This window comes from Falco biarmicus, chromosome 1, assembly GCF_023638135.1.
Source record: "Falco biarmicus isolate bFalBia1 chromosome 1, bFalBia1.pri, whole genome shotgun sequence".
Lineage (NCBI taxonomy): Eukaryota > Metazoa > Chordata > Aves > Falconiformes > Falconidae > Falco > Falco biarmicus.
In genome coordinates this window covers 35,929,991-35,939,841 of record NC_079288.1, presented here as the reverse complement: position 1 = coordinate 35,939,841, position 9,851 = coordinate 35,929,991, and positions in this window count along the sequence as shown.

The window sequence follows — 9,851 nt, the reverse complement described above, 5'->3', positions numbered from 1 at the left end:
GGGGTTTTCTTAAAAACAATAGATCTCCCGTCAGAATTTCCTATTCCTCATGCTTCAACTCACCATCGTTTCCACTGGGGGGGAAAAATGTGTCAGGATAATCAGCGATTTTCAGCGGCAGTGATTTTTTTTCGATTGAGGGTTAAAAAAAAAAAAAGGCAAACGAGCAAAGGTAGCATCAACGTGCAATTAGATGACAAGAGTTTTTGCACAAATGAACTTAATGAGTAAAAAAAATTAATCTCTAGTTAAAGGCTTTGCCCCCTCACTGAACCAGATTAACAGTATTTGTTGCTTTTCTAACTATACAAAACTGCAGTAATGAAAAATAATCTTGACATCATTTAACTTCCTTAAGGTATCTTTCCCCCGCAGATGCTCTGAAAGCTATTAAAAAGATGAGACGAGGTTGTATTGAACTGCTATAACGTTCGCTTTAATCAAAATTAGATGGAATCGCTTAATATAATAATTAAGAAAAGCTCCCATTTAAAAAAAATAAATAAAAATCATTAGTTCCTAGCATCAGCAAACTTCAGCATTACCAGCCCGCTTTCCTCCAGCCTTGCCCGCGCCAGGAGACAGACACTGCAAATTTTGCGGACACAAAGGCTTTAAAACCCCTTTAATACGAACACGCCGGGACCTCGGGGCTCCTTCGCTTCCACCTTTCTCGCCGGCTCCGGAGCTGCTGCCCGGTCGCACCGCCGCGGGGTGGTGGCACCCCCTTCCTGCCCGGCCCCCCCTTCCCGCGGGCCACATCGGATGAAGAGAAAGTGATTTTAGCTCCTTGTAGGAAATCTGACATATCGCCGCTGTCACGGGGCTCGGACAAGATAAGTGAGTAGTCTGTACCACAGCATCCCGCAGAGTCATGTCAGCAGCTCGTCCCGCCGAAGGGGACCGGGGAAGGAGCTGGACCACAGCCCCCCTACCCCCCCCCCCCCCGGCTCAGATCACAGGGCTTTGGGCAAATTTTCTTCAAACCTCAAGTTTTTGTGAAGCTGCTAAGGGAACTCGGGATGGACCTGGACTGCGCCGCGCGTAGTGTAACAGCAGAGTTTATATTGTACCGTCGAGTAGGAATAGAACAGATGCGGTGGGGCAGTGCTCCTGCAGCCCCCGGGAACCCCTGGAGACCCTCATTTGGGGCAAAACTGGGTGCCCATGCATGGGAAGGACCGCCTGCCCACCCGCAAACCAGTCACATAACATTTAGGGTGGGAGGAGACACAGTGGAAACCCCTTTCTGGAAAACAAAGAAACAAACCCAAAAGAAACAAAAGAAAAGATAGAAACAAAAAAGACACCCCCCCCCCAAAAAAAAAAAAAAAAGGAAAAACAGAAAATAAAGAAAAAAACAGCCAAACAAAAAAAAGAAACAAAAAAAAGATACCCAACCCCCAAACCCCCAGTCTTTAGAAACAGCTGGATCGAGACGCCCATTCCTCCCACCACTCTCTGTAATCCAGGAGGAGAAGCTCAAGGAAATAAAAGGTGAGATCAAAAATAACCCCGGCAACCCCCTGTTAACCCCCGGCCAAGGCTTGGCGCATGGTGGAGAACATGTAAAAGCCGTGAGCAGAAGGTGGCCAGTGGGTGTGAAGCGGGGTGCGGAGGCAGGGAGTGCTGCCCCCCCGGCCCTGGGTGCCTAATCCCTGCGCTCCCCCCCCTTCCCTCCTCCAGATCCGTTTTCTCCAAGGAAAGTCACAAGGTAACCACGGCTGGCTGTAACCTAAGAACTGAGGATGGCCGGGAGATTATTTTTACATTAAGAGCTGCCCAAAGATGCAAACGTGCCTTCTGATGAGTTTTGCACTTTGGATTTTGACCGAGGCATGCATAGTCATCTCCTGCTAAACGTCCTGCCCCCGCGACGGTGCTCACACACACACATGCACGGCCGCAGCACTCAGCGCAATCCCCAAGGCATGCCTACCCGGACAGAGCACCCAAGGTATAAAAAGAAATTTAAGCTTCTGCTCTGAAACTGATCTCCTTTCCCCTGGATCACACTTTTGATCTAATTTGTTTCTCTGTCCAAATGACTTGGCTCAGCCTTCCCCCTGAAAATTCGGTGTACAGTTGACATCAATCATGTCTCAGTCTAGGGAGGGATAAGGATAGAATATCAGAGAGGTGACCATGCATGCCACATGATTCAAATCATCTCAGCATTGATTAATTGGGTTCAATCTGAGTTTCAGAATCATAACAACTGTTGTTCCCCTTCACATAACATCAACAGGGCCTTTAAAGCAGAGTATCCGTTTACTCCAAGGCATGTGATGCATTAAGACCATCATCTTCTATTAAACCTGAAAGGCTGGATGAATTTTAGACAAACTCAATTAGCTCAAGATGGTTCTGCAGTGATTAGACATTGTTACCCCTTCCCCTTCATCAGGCATTTTTCTACCCCCTCTACTTTTTAATAGCGAGGACAAAGTATTTTGTCATATGGAAGATGCCTGCTCGCCTTCAGCCTGTCCTGTGGCTACTCTGACGGTGCAGGTAATCTGCTTCGACGATGGCAAATCCCCTCCAAAACTCATATAGGAAATATCTCCTAAAAGCATGACCTACTCCCCTGGACTTAAAGAAAAGCTGTTTGGGGCATGAAGCTGTTATCAAGATGAAGAAGGAGCAGACAGAAGACTGTGGTTCTGAGTTGGCCAGGAGAAGATTGTTGCTCAAGCTCCAAAGAAAGGAAGAGCCAGGCAGGACTCCAGGCCCTTATAAATAAAGTTATCCCTGCCCCCACATCCAATAACAAGTTGCGCCTGAGTTAGATAGTTGCTCATCAATTAATGACAGCTAAAACAGGAGAGAAACACCGTCTGGGTGGACGGGGGGTGAGCAGGGTTTGAGATGGAGACTACTTCTGCAATTCAGGTTTCCATATGTTAAGAAAGATGAGCCATATTTGTGTGTGTTTGATTCTTATCTACCAGCTGGGATCACTCATCCGGGTTGTAACTGAAATAATAATGATTAAAGAAAAGCATGCCTGCCTTGTAATGTTGCAAGTATGGGCCTCCACATCACATATACTCAGCCCCGACTGAGGAATGACCTATCACAAACGCAGCCTTGAGCAATCAGAGGAATATCATTTCTAATTACTGTTTTGCAGGCTGAAACCCTATTAAGTACTTCCCTGTTATGCCTATTATGACTGGTTCTATACGTAAAACAAAAGCATCCTTTTTTTAATCGTTCCACTTTCCATGGGAGCGATATCACTGCAATTCAGTTCAGGGATTGCTTTCTTATGTTTTTTTCTATTTACTTCTTAAGAAAATCTTGGAGGCTCTGCTTGCAGAGGTTGAGAGAGGTGAGTGTTGCATGAACGCCCCTTGTAGCAGGGACAGCCTAAGAACTGGGCTTAAATCCATTCCCTGATCCAAGGCATCACTATTTTCATGTAGGCAAATTTTACAACTAGATTTTTAGGCGAGTTTTAAGACAAGTTTACTTTAAAGCTTTTATCTGCACAAACTGCCCTGCTACCAGTATGCCAGCAGTGAAAACAGGTATATGATGTTTACGTGATATAAATGGATATCCCAGAACAAAACACATGCAACACAGCAGGGCCTTGCTCAGCAGCATGCTGGGGATCACACTGCCCTTCACAGCACCCAACGGTCACACAGCTAACCCAAGTACATCGTCCTGAACTGTATGGCTGACCTCTGGTTTTGACTGATTTTAGCACTAGAAACAGTGCAGTGGGGAATAAAACAAACCCCAAAGACATGGTAACAGTAAGTGCGCTACTGAAAAGCAGGGTGATGGTGGGAGATGGCAGCAAACACTCCAAAGGGACATCCAAGTGATGCTCTGCTTTGGGGCCAGGACTCTAGAGTAGGGAGCTGTCACTGTATTCACATAAATTAATCAAGGTGATTAAAAGTAGCTGTGCTGACTTCAGGCAGGATACTCAAGTGATTTGGTCAAATAACAGAAACTGTTGTCTGGACACTTATAAGGTCCACATGGGTTTTATTCATCACTCACAGAGTTTTGCTGTCTCTGGTATCACACCCAAAAAAGACAACTCTGCTTGTTTCTTTCCCAGATATAAGCCAGGGGGACAAACACACTTCACAGATACCTGAAGCCATGTTTGAAAGCAGTGGAATAAATGAGTACACAAAGATGGACAATAACTGATTTCAGGCCAGTTGACTTCCAGCTCAGCCAGAGCAGAAGCAGGCAGCTCCCATCACTGAATTTCTATGAGAACTGTGGGACATTCCATGATTGTAGTTCAAGGGAGAAACCCAGCAGAGATTCTTCCCTGACATCAGTCAGTGGCTACTACTGATGTGAGCAATGCTGGGATATGCGAAAGACCATAAAAAAGGAACTACTGTTAAAAATGTACAGCCCCCGGCCATTTCATATCTATAGCCCAAAGTAGCAGACACTTTCATCTTTTCTTTCTCACTAGACAGACCAAGAGTAGCATCCCCTTTTGTCCTAAGGGAGCTGAGAAAACAAACATCATCATTTGAGTTGAACTTGGATAGAATAGAAAAAGCAACTGGAGATTCACATTTCAGCCTTCACATCCAGACTGGCAGGGAGCGATGGGGACAGGGGCCAGAAAACCACAAAAAGCTGCTGATTCCCATTTCCCTTGTGTGCTCACGGAGGCAGGGCTGGGGGCAGAGCCGGTGCACGGCATTAAAGACCAAATTGTTCATCACCCACAGGAGCAGCCCCACACAGGATTGTACTGGCAACCCAGCACTGGCACTGTCTGACCTGCAAACCTTAACCAATCTGTTATGGGGCCACAGAGCAGCGGCAGCAGTCCTTTCCTATGGGATTAAATGCCTGGAGAATGGTCTGTTCTCCTGGAGAAGAGGCAAGCATCTCCCTCAGCCCTTTGCGCTCCCGGGGATGGAGGTCTCAGGTGCTGAGGGGATAAATCCCAACACTGAGACCAGCTACACTGGAAAAGCAAGATTTTCTTCCCCCTGCAAGTCTACTTATAGAGGAAAGATTTCCCAAGTGCTGGCGCCACGTGAAGAGGTTCTTCATCTCCCCGTAATACAAACCATCCATCTGCGTGGAGTGGATTCCTTGAGGGTTGTTTATTTTCTCTCACTTCTTTTTCCTTCTTTCACATCAGCTGCCCAGTCCCTTCCCCCAGCTCTTTCACGAAGTCTCAGATGGGAAACTGGAGATGGATGCATCCCTGAAAGCAGCGCCATTATCTCCTAATTTGTGGTGGGAAGGGAGCACAGCAGCACCTGCGCTTCTCAGTTTGGGACAACTCTCGGGGATGACCCTCACGTTTCCCCCTGTAATGATACCCACCGTCCATCATCTCTGTAGGCTGCGAGTCTCCCCCCAGCAAGAATGGGATAAGTACTCACAGTAGACTCCTCCAAAGCAGCTGAAGGCAAGGAACTGAGAGAAAGAATGCACTGAACCAGACCTGGATTTGAACTTTTAAGTCTCCTTCTCGCTGAGCATAACTTTTCACTTTGAATTTGACTGATCCAGTAGCTATAAGCTATGGAGAAAGAGTGGTGTAAGGATGTATCCATCCCTCCGGACTTTCTGGGAACTCCAAGCTGGTGCTGCCCCAAGTTTCTTCTGAGCCTCAATTCATTTAGCATTCACCAAGTGAACTATTCCAGGAATGTGCAAGGATCAGTCCCCAGTAGAGCAGATTGAGAAAGGGGAGGCCGTACAGCAGCACAGCATTTCCCCCAGCTGCTTAAAGCAGATTTCTTTTCCCTGCCTTCCAGCCAACTTCCCCTATGTGACCTGAGAAGTTTCCCCAACAAAAATATAGATGTAACCTTATCTAAAGTGAGCGCAGCAAATGTACTATGGATAATGCGTAATTAATAACAGAAAAATAATGTTTCCCCTGTTATTAAATCAAGGCCTCCCCTGACCTCTCACCCTCATATAAGTGCCTTTAGTTTTATGACAGCAACGGACAAAGTTATTGTGTGTCCGTACGTGCATGCACATCCTAGCTGGCGAGGGGCTCACCTAACTAGTGCTGGAGTTAGTTTAGGGATTTTCCTTTTTTTTTTCAAGGTTAAAAAAAGAAATGCCTCCAGTAGTTTATACGATGCTTGGCCGGCGAATGAACTCAATCAGTGTATGAAACTAATCTGGTTCCACTGAGGAAAGATTCTGCCTCACGGTCTGAGCGTAACAATATCTATTTACACACACGCATGCGTATGTGGATTGCTTTTGAGCTCCCTAATGCATTTCCAGGCTTAGACGGATGCTCAAGGAATGTATCAATATTTTTATGCATTTGCAGCACGCAAAGAGAAAACAAAGAGCAGTCAAATTCCCTGGACAGGCTCAGCATTTTTTTGGTTGTAACGCAGTAAAATCTTCACTGCTTACAAGGCAGCATTTCTTCCCTGGCTGCTTTTCTGGTTTTAATACTTGCAGACGCTCAGCCCCCAGCCATCACCACTGACAAAAACATATTTATACATTGGGAGAGATGAATTAGGGAAAATTAACAAGTTCGGACCTGAAAGCGCATCAAGACTTTAAAGAAATTAATAAATACAAGGCCAGCCTGTTTTTCTCTGCCATGCCCCTCTTTTCCAACACGCTGATTGTCAGTAGTGCTATCTAACTCCAGAGGTCATCGGGCTTGTCTGATGTATGGGCTTCCCTTCTGATTCATTACGTTTGATGCACGGCTCTTCCAGGAGTCAACTCAGCAAAACCCTTGGGTTAATGGAAGCCACACCAGCTCCTAATCCAGTAGCTTTGAATTCTTCTGTTTGTGTTGGATAGGCGCTGCGTGAAAGCCCGGTCTCCCAGGGTCAGAGAAGTTCCTTCTGATCATCATCAACAGTGATGTGAACCCCAGGTCACACATTTTCTACTGGTCCTCCGGATTTAACAGACAGCAGCAGTGGTGCTCCCTTGCCCTGCCATACAGCCCAGGGACCCACCACCACCCAGGGACTTGGGCAGGGAGAGAGGAAAGGGACAGGACCATGTCCCTATCATCACGTAAAGCCATTTGGATGCAAGCCCCCTTCTATTCCTGTACTTATTTAATTGTCTAATTTCAAAGCAAGTAATTTCAAGACAATTAGTTTCATGGCTCAGATGTTTGCTTTTTTGTCATTCTCTGAAGTGCTAAAAGAAGCGGAAATATTGGATTTCTTCAAAATTTTCAGCCCGATACTTTCTTTTAAGGAGGTGGAAAACTCTTTCCCTTAAACACACAGATGTGAGCCAGCCCCTGGGTCTCAGGATTTATCCATTCAGCCCCTGTGGTTTGAATGTATAAATCTGCGCAGAGATCAATGTGTCTTGCAAACGGCAGCCGTCCACACCAGTGCTCAAGGTAAACGCTCCTGTAAAAGCAGATATTTCCCCTGTCCTCCTCGCTCACACATCTACCTGCCATGCTTCTCCAGCTCTGCCTGCAGAAGGGTCAACACGGCCCCCGAAGTCAGGGAAGTGGGAGGGCACGCCGCGCTCCCTCCTCTTCCAGATTCATCGCTCACTTCGGTTTAATCATTCAATCAAGCTAAATCCTGCCACGTTCCTCCGACGCAGTATCATGCACCAGACTATAAATACCGTGCCCTGCCTTTCCCTGGTGCCCTCCCTTCCCTCAAAATGCGAGTTGAGGGCGTATCACTTTCTAGCCCGGCTCCAGCAAAGGCAGCCCCAGCCCAGTAACCTGCTCCCGGGAAAGGGGAGGGGGGACATTCATCTTCTGACTGATACAGGCACTTTGGGCATCCCGTTTGAAGGGGAGTTTTCCCCAAAGGGTAAAGACACAGGTGGCATGTGATACGTGTCTGAGGGGTGAGGGGCCTGAAGTTTTCCTCCTTTACTCTGTATTCTCAGAGGAGCACAGCTATTTTAAGAGGATAAGGGTTATTGGAGGGGGGAGCCGCCAAACCCAGGGAGCGCAAGCAGATGCGCAGCTTGCCGGGCTGTACAGTCCTGCTGCCTACCAGCAGCAAACTGGCTTTGCACTGGTCAGGATGATACCTGACTCGGGAAGGTTAAAATGGGGTCAAGGAGTCAGGGCCTCTCCTCCAAATGGCATAACACAGGTGATGGAAGTGAGTTAACCCCACCACCTTCCCACTGCTCACTGCTCTGTGTTTAAATCCCTCTTCAGCCGGGTGCGGGGAGCACCGACACACGCTCCCCTTCCCACCAAACCCTGCCATTTATTTACTACTTTAGTAACTCTTCTGTGTCCACACAGCACACCGACATGAATGGCTGCAGCTGCTTCAAAAAAGGCGCCTTCTGTCTTCCAAGTCACCATCGGGTCTCATAAATCTTACAAATATTTCATGGAGCACCAAAACACCCCCCCGCCAACGAGCTCCTTTCCAAGCACACAAATACTTTCAAGTTCAACAAAATGTTTCATTTCAGTAAGGGCAAGCTCTTTCATCTGGCTTTGGAGCTTCTTTGTTCAATTATTTCTATATGGATTCCCCTCTGAAATGAGTTCAGAAATGAAATAAAAAATAACCTTTCCAGCCTCAAACCATCGAAATACTATATTTTGCAAAGAAACTCCCTATTCCCCTTGGGTTTTTTTGGGGGGTTGGTGGTGTTTCTTTTTTCATTTCTTTTCGTTACATAAAGTTTTGCCATCAGCCATGACATTTTTTGAGGAAAAAGATGGGTTCCATCAAAATAGTATTTTCTGATGAAAACCCAATATTGTTGCATTTCCCCTCTCCACAGAGATCAGTCCCTGGGACTGAGCAACCCTCCACTGCTCCTAAAAACCCCTCTCCAAGAGCTATGCACAAACACAGCCAACCCCATTTTAGAAACAAATCTGCTCTGTTTACTTATAAATATTTATTCAGATATTTACCAAGAAAACATGAAAGGCAAATCGAGCATCTGTATTTCTAGTATCACTTGCCGGGGAATATCACTAAATACACTGGGGCACAGGCATCAGAGGGCAGCTTCGACATCACCTCCAAATTTATTTGCTTGTGCAAATCAGGTTTCCCCCCCCCCCTTAAAATCAAAGGTGAAATTCTGATTACTCTGCAGGCCACAGCATATCTGTCGGCTGAACGTTGCAGCCCTGCTCAGCTGCTCGGCAAAGCATTATGTTGTTATGACTCAGAAAAAGCAAAATAATGAATTCACATGCCCACGGGGAAAACCCAGCATGGGGGTGGCTGGGGGTACCTCCTCCTGGGGCAGGGGACCTCTCCCAGGACATCCATATGAGATCTGCAGCCGTTTCCATTTACAAAAATGCCCTGATGTGGCTTTTTTTCCCTGACTTGAGGTGAGTTTCTTATTTCTGATTTATGCCAGCTAGCAAGAAACAAGTGTTAGTTGGCATGACGCTGTACGGCACTTCTCCTTTTGCTAACATTACGGGCAGTTACTGCAGAATAACAGGTCTGAAAAGACCTTTGCTGCAGCTTATTCTATCAGATGAAGCTGACAGTGGTTTCATACGGATGGAGGAAATCAGCTACAGCAGCAGAGCTCCAAAAAATATTATAATGATACAAATACAAATAATAACAGCCTGAAAAGAAGAAATGCTCATGAACTCACTGCAGAAATGTTCCTGAGCAATGAAGTTCTGACAACTGCAAATCTTGAGCCTGCAAAGTTTTACCCCTGTACTTAGATTTAGCTTCGCTTTCCCTGAAATAGAAAATAGCTCCTGATCAGAGTTCAGTCTCTGGTTTGAAGGCTTATAGCTGGAGTCTGCCAATTCTGGAGTGTCTGAATAGGCAGAAAATTACGGATTTTAGCTAAGGTACTGTCCTGCCAAACACCAAACCAGAATTTTCTCTTTACTGCAAATTGGTATTTAT